Source organism: Athene noctua, chromosome 11 (assembly GCF_965140245.1).
Source record: "Athene noctua chromosome 11, bAthNoc1.hap1.1, whole genome shotgun sequence".
Classification (NCBI taxonomy): Eukaryota; Metazoa; Chordata; class Aves; order Strigiformes; family Strigidae; genus Athene; species Athene noctua.
In genome coordinates this window covers 25,238,339-25,245,229 of record NC_134047.1, presented here as the reverse complement: position 1 = coordinate 25,245,229, position 6,891 = coordinate 25,238,339, and positions in this window count along the sequence as shown.

Genomic DNA, 6,891 nt, shown 5'->3' with positions numbered 1-6,891 from the left:
AGTACTGCCACAGCCTTCAGGTGAAGGTTGTGCTGCTCTGGAAGGGTTGCTCTCACAAATGGGTTCTTGCTGATTTTATTGCCCTTGCTTCTCAATGCACAATAATTTTTGGAGTCTCTGAGGACTCTTCTCTCGCAGCCAGATTACTCTTCTGCATGTGTGGTCTAGCTTTCATGGATTCCCTTGCCTGTATCCGTGGAGATTTAGGAGGCTTAGTAATTCTCCAGTTAGGTATATCTATATTCAGTTTGTCTTTAAAAAAATGAAGTGCAAAGCATTAATGGCAGAAGGCTGCTTCCACAGGACTACATAGTGTAAAAAATTCACAACACAACCTCAAAACAAAAACAAACACCTGATTCTTCTGATCTGTTGGAAGGCATTTTTGTAGTTTAGAATCAGCAGCTTGTATTTAACTTCTAGTTTGTGTAGACAGCTTCTGTGGGATTTGTAGTCTGTCATACATTTCAGATCCAGTTTAGGCCATACCTACAAGTGCTGGGGCCCAGATTACTTTTTTTCTGTGGGATAGGGACAGGCTGGCATAAAAAGCTCTCAGACGAGCTAGGGACCAGAAACACTGTCTTTTTGCAGGCTCTGGAATGTGGTTTTATTAAGCAGTGCAGCTTACTGAAGTTAAAAGCCAAAGTAACTGTAGAATCAAGTTTTTATTGAGATACATCTGTCTGGTGGACTAATCCACTTGGCCTAGGATACTTTGTCCTCCTACTTGGAGTCAGTGCAACTGTAGAAATAAGGCTATGATTGCTTTTTCCTTCTCTTGTTTTCACTTTAAGGCACGGAATTACCAAAGGGCTGGTCTCTAAATTCTGATTTGTTTTGGTGTAAACAGGTCCTGTAGGGACTTCTCCAAGTAGGTGACAAGCTTATTCGTTGCTTGTTCAGGCTAATACATTTGGAGGGCAGCATGGGCATTTTTATTTTTGAAGTGGCCTCATATGAGATTCTCAGTGAACAGATGAGCAGGCTTGGGAGCTTCCCAGCCACTTCTTTTTTTTAATGTGATGAACAATAATAGAATGTTGTTGTGGCAGTTCAGGTCAGTTTGTGTAGGATACTGTTAGTAACTATGGCAGTAAGGGAACTGTGTTAGTAACTGCAGCAGTAAGAACTAGATTAGATTTTGCTCTCTACTTATCAGGGTAGGACTCTGCCTTTTGACAGCACTATCTTCTTGAAATCTGTTTGGGGTTGATTAGCCTCTGAGATACCAAACAAGACTTGTTCCTCTTTCTCACTTTAGCTGGTCCTAGAAGCTGCTACTTCTGTCTGTAACCTGGCTTCAGACTTGGTGCTTCACGCTGCAGCAGCTCTCCATTCAGTAGCTGCATCTAATCGCTGTTTTCCAACACCTTGCAAAGCCTGGTAATGCACAGGACAAGGTATGATAATCGTAGACAGTTGCACAGCAGCTGCTTGCACACCTGTGAACAGACTGTATCTCGATGAGAAAGCAGCAAGTAGCTGAGGAATGGCTGCTTTGTCCTGTCCAGTCAGTGTGACTCCTGCTGAGTACCAGCTTCCCAGCTGTACATAACCCAGTCTTGGGCAGACAGTCAAATGATCTTACACCAGTGTGTAATGGGAGCACGTGACAACTGGCAGAGAGCAGTGCAATCATCTGTGGCTGATGTCGACCCATAACTGCTGCATACCCTTATCCAAGTTGACTCTACTTGTGATGTTAATGTCTCCCTTACAGAAAAAATAACTTCTCTGTAAGAAAAAGAATCTGGGCCTCAGTGCATTGAATGTTAGGCTGAGGCTGGCCTTTGTCTTGCATGTCTGCAGCTCTAATTTAAATGCAGTTTGTGGACAAGGGTGCAGGTCCTTATGACTGCAAGTGATGGGTCTCTGGAAGTTACTAGTAACTTTAAGATGGAGTCTCTCAGGGTAGAGGGAAGCATGAAGTGGGTATGGGGAAAAGTGGAGTAAAGAACAAGGAAGAGACATTAAGGAAAGAGTAGTGCTGAGACTGCAAAAAGGAATACTGGGAACTCCTGGCAGGGACTGATCCTCTGACTTCTGTTGAGAATGCACTTGCTCTGAGCAGGTGTTAATGCCATTGATGCTGCTTTCAAGTGAGCAGAGCTAGCTGGAAAATTACAAGCACTTGTGATTTGCTGTTGCCTCCAGCTGTGGATCATCTTTTAAAGAAATACCAGACAGGGTTGATCTTCAATCAACAAGACTGACTGAAGGGTCAAGGTGATGTGGAATATACTGTTCTTGAGCTGGGAGGTTACGGTGAAGGCTGTCTATACCCCACATGTGCTCCTATCTATCTTTGGAGCATCCCTGACTAAAGGAGAAGCATCTGCAAGGCCTTGGCTGGGGCACTGTAGCTTCTCAGTGGCCTTCACTCAGCCGGGCAGCAGCTGCACTGCAGAAGTGGCTGCTGTCAAGAAGCACTGTTGTGAATTTGTTCTGTTTCCTTGTTGCTGTGTCGGCCCATCTCCAATGACTGCATTGCTGCCCTCTTGCTTCCAGTGGTGAAAACTGGGCCCTTGCTCCTGTTGGCAGTGATTCTCAGAAGGCTGCGGAACATCTAGAGAAAGGCTGGAGTGGACGAGCGGTGGTCTTGTTTGAGAGAGAAATGAGACATGTTGATGGTCTTCTCCCTCAGCCTCCAGCCTCCGTGGCAGTGTCTGAGGCCTGAGCACACCTGATGTGAGCGCTTGGTCTGCAGGTTTGTGTCAGTGCATCTGCTTTGGGGCAGCACTTTGTACCTGGTTCTTGTGGGCTTGGAGAAAGCAGAACAAGCACAACTTGTCCTATTTACTTTTATTAGCAGCTTGTTCTGGAACAGGAAGGGTGGTTGATGGGTTTTCGTAGTGACAACAAGGAAGGAGAATTTTAGTTTAGTTCAGTGGCTTTAGTTCTGTGTACGTAAGCAGCCTGTATCTGCTCCCTCACAGGATTCCGAGGTGGTGGGCTTGGCAGGAGGTGGGGGGTGGTCTGTTCTTGCTGTTCAAGTTAAGAACGAAGGCTGTGTTCTGGAAACCTTTATTATTACTGGGTCTGTGTGTCTGCTGCGCTGACTGCAGTCCCTGAGACTTCACCTGTGGGAACAGTGCGGGTTTGCCTCTGGCTGCCTCTTGGCATGACTGAGCCAGTGCAGCTCTGGCAAGAGCACTTCTCTGTCTCATCCATCATCCTTCATCCACGCTCCTCAGGCCAACCAAGAATCCTTTCTCCTACTTCTTTAGAGGTAAAACAAGGCACAGAGGACAATATGTTTCTTCTAAGGCAGAGGAGTTGTGGCAGAACCTGGTGGCCCATTTCCTAGATCTCAGCTCAGGCCGCCAGCTCCGTGCCCTTGGCGTGCCCAGACCACCGGCCCCCAGACCCGGGGAGAGCGTGGCCGCTCCTGCCTGCTCCAGACGGTGCCAGGGCGGTGGCTTCTGTGCCGGGGCTCAGTGCTGGCCTTCAGTGTTGTCATGACTTGTTGACTTCCTGGCTCAGCTCCTCCCTCCACTCTGGACACTCTTCCTGTGGGAGTTCCACTGTCAATCACCTGGGATTTTATCAAGTACTGATTTGATGAAATCCTCCAGTACTGGAGCAGACAGGTGTTACTTTGCTTGCCTGGATGACACCTGTAATCTTTCTGTGTATGTTGTAGCTTGCTCATGGGTAGGAGCCAGGTGGTTTCTGACTCGTGTGAGATTTTTGTCTCTTCCCTCTCCTGCTCTCTTGGCTGCTCTGCTGCAGGACAGGCTGCCTCTCCGGGTGCTTCCTGCTCCTTCTGATTCCTCTTCTGCTCTTTTGCGGAGGAACTTCTTCCTCCATTTATCAAATGTATCAAATCTTGATACAAATGGTAGTGGAGTTACTGTCACAACCCCAGAACTGCAGCATCGCTAAAACTGTATTAATGTGTATATTAATAACAGGATTACACAGTGGTTTCCATCTGCTTTCAGAGAAGCAGCAGACTAATATGATAATTTTAAGCCTTCCATCTAGGATCTCTTGGAAGCCACAAAGTTTATGGAAGAGCTCTTCTGGTCAGAGCTGTTTGCTCAGAGTATGTCCTGCCAAAGGAACCAATGCAAGTCGGCCTTGTGCTGACGGTCTCTCTGTGTTTGCTGCACCGGCCCACGGAAGGATTGGAACTCTGACGGTACCTCGGAAGGTCTGGGCGTGCTTCTGTCTGTGGAAAGCTGCAGTGGTATTGTGTAACTTTTTGTTGGGTCAGTGCAGTGCTGACTTCAGTCTGTTTTACTTTTTGTGCAGAAATCAGGGATGAGGTTGAGTTAATGGCACCTCTTAGCTCTTTTGGGCATTAGCATGAGAGTCCCTAGACTGGGGCAGGGGCAAATTGTCCTTTGCGTTGGTGCAACGTGTTTTGAGCTAGAAAACCACTTCCTTGCCAGCATGTGCTAACACATCGTTAGAGGTGTAGGCACAGCCACCACACCAACAGCGAAGTGTGACCTGCTGGCAAGCAGGGTGGGGGCCGGGGGGGGTGTGAGCCTGTGAGCACACCCCTGGAAACTTGCCTTCTGCCAGACCTCTGTGAAACAGAGTTAAAGATTCACTTTGGCAGTGTCTTAGCAACATTTTGAGAGTGTTTTTTCAAAGCAAGGATATTTTTGCTTGGTTTGGTGGGGGTTTTTTTTGTGTTTTTTTGGTTGGTTTTTTTTTTTTTTTTGTAGGAGGGGTGGTCATTTGCAAAGCTTTCTATTTCTGTGTCCTGGGCTAAATGAACACTGGTTTACTCTGGAAAGGCTGTGTTTACTTCTAGACTTGCTGCTAGATGGAATTGGGGAAGAGGAAGGAAAAGAAGATCTTACTTTTCTGGCCTTTTTCCCTGTTTCAAAGACCCTAAAACAGGCTATCCGAACTCGGTACAGAGTGTGATTCTCTGGTCCTCCAGAAGGCCGCTCCTGCTTTCAGCAGAGGCCACTGGTGCCCCCCTCTCTGCAGGGCTGGGTGTGCTCAGACCCTACACCCCTCTCTGCCTTGGCCCCTCTCCCGTCGGGTGGCACTGACCCATCGCTTGCTGTGCTCTGAGCTCCTGGCACGGGGAGGGGTCAGGGCCGGGCAAACACACACGTGTCCTTGCTGTGAAAAACGGCTGCACATATATCTGGTGTATTTCTCAGTTCAAGGTTTGCTGGAGAGATAAGATGCTTTGTGGTTTGTTTGGATGTGCTGTGGCCCCTTTCCTTGTGTCGCTCATGGCAAGCCTTGCTTTCCTGCTATGGAAATGCCTGAGACACCGAACTTCTGCCTCCCTGTAGGGCCTGAAAAGCAGGCAGGGCTGGGCAGAGCCTCGGCTGCGGAGGCTGCACAGATGGATTTTAAATTCAGGGGTGAGCTGCAGCCCAAGAATTTGGGTTTGAAGGCTGAGGCATTCAGGGCAGCTTGCAAGAGAGAGCAAACCGCCTGGAAAGGCTGACTGAGTGAGGGGGCACAGAGCAGGGATGCTGGCCAGGGCTGTGTCCAGGTAAAGTAAACGCTCGCGCCCCTGCCAGCTCTCCTCCCATAGGAGCGAGGGGGGGGGAGGGAAGCCTTCAAAGGACACTCTACAGATGATTGGAAGTAAGGAATTTTTACGTTAGCTGGGGTCAAGGGGTGGAATTACAGAGCAGTCCCAGCGACCCTGGGCATGGCTGGGCAGTCTGCGCCATGCCCGGCCCTGCTGCTCCCCGCGACACGCACTGCGGCTCTCGCCCACTCCAGGCTCGGGGGTACCACTCACCCTGGATCAAAACCCTGGTGATACTCAGGGGTTTGTCCTACCCTCTCTGCGCTCACAGAGCTGTTGGCCTGAACAAAACCTGAGGGGCAAATCCTGCAGCAGAAAAAATGCATTTGTGCAATGAGCCAGGGCTGGCGCGAGGCTGCTGCAGGGCTGTGACTGCCGGTGGCCAAACCCCTTGTGTACTGAGCTGGCATGTGTCACCCGTGTTTGGCACAAGGGGCGAGGAGACTGGTCAGTGATGCCCTTCAAATGCGACTCCCTTGCCTCAGATCACACCCCTCTGTAGAGCACTGCCTGCTCCTCTTGCCTGTGCCCTGTCACTGGAGCACTCATGCCCAGCCTGCACTTGGCAAATGGGAGTGAGGTGGAATGAAATACTTCTCTGTGCTGCTCCACCAGGTGCAGAGGGAACAGAGGGAACTGGACAGGTGACATCTGAAACTGGATTTCCCCCGAAGAAAGCTTTTTTTCTTTTTTAATCCTTTATGCATTGTCCATGCGTTTCTCTCCACTGAAGATCCTCGGTGGCATGTTTGAATGCTTGGACACTGGCCTTTAAAACTTTATTGAACTGAAGAATAGGATTCCCTTCCCCACTCCTTATGGAAAATTCTTGCACTCAGTGCCTTCAATGCTTTTCTCAGAAGGTTTAAGGATCTACTTCTAATCTGAAAGCTTCGGGTAGAAAGCTTTCATTTTGGGGTGGAAAACCAAAACTTTCCAATTATCTTCAAAACATAGTGTGTGTGTGTTGAGGATTCATTTTCTGAACATTTTCTAGCTAGTTCTCATGCTGTAGTTTATCTCCTCTGTATGGATTGATTAGAGAGTCTAGTTTCAGAGGTTTTTGCTTATACTGACTACTGATACATTACTGCATGAAAAAACTTGATTAAAGCAAACGTTAATTTGGCATTAGGAACAATTTGGGCTCCTGAGGTGAGAGCTGTTCTTAAACTCCACAAAACCCAGGAACTGAAACTGTGTCCTCTGTTGCATTTTGGTCCTCGGGGGCAAATTGATTTACCCTGGAGGTGAGAGTAGACTAAATTGATGACAGTGTTTCTGGGAATACATTTAGGAGTTTTCTTCTTACAAAGTTTCACTAGCATGAACTATCAGTGTGAAATAAATGATCCTTATCTGTGCCATTATGA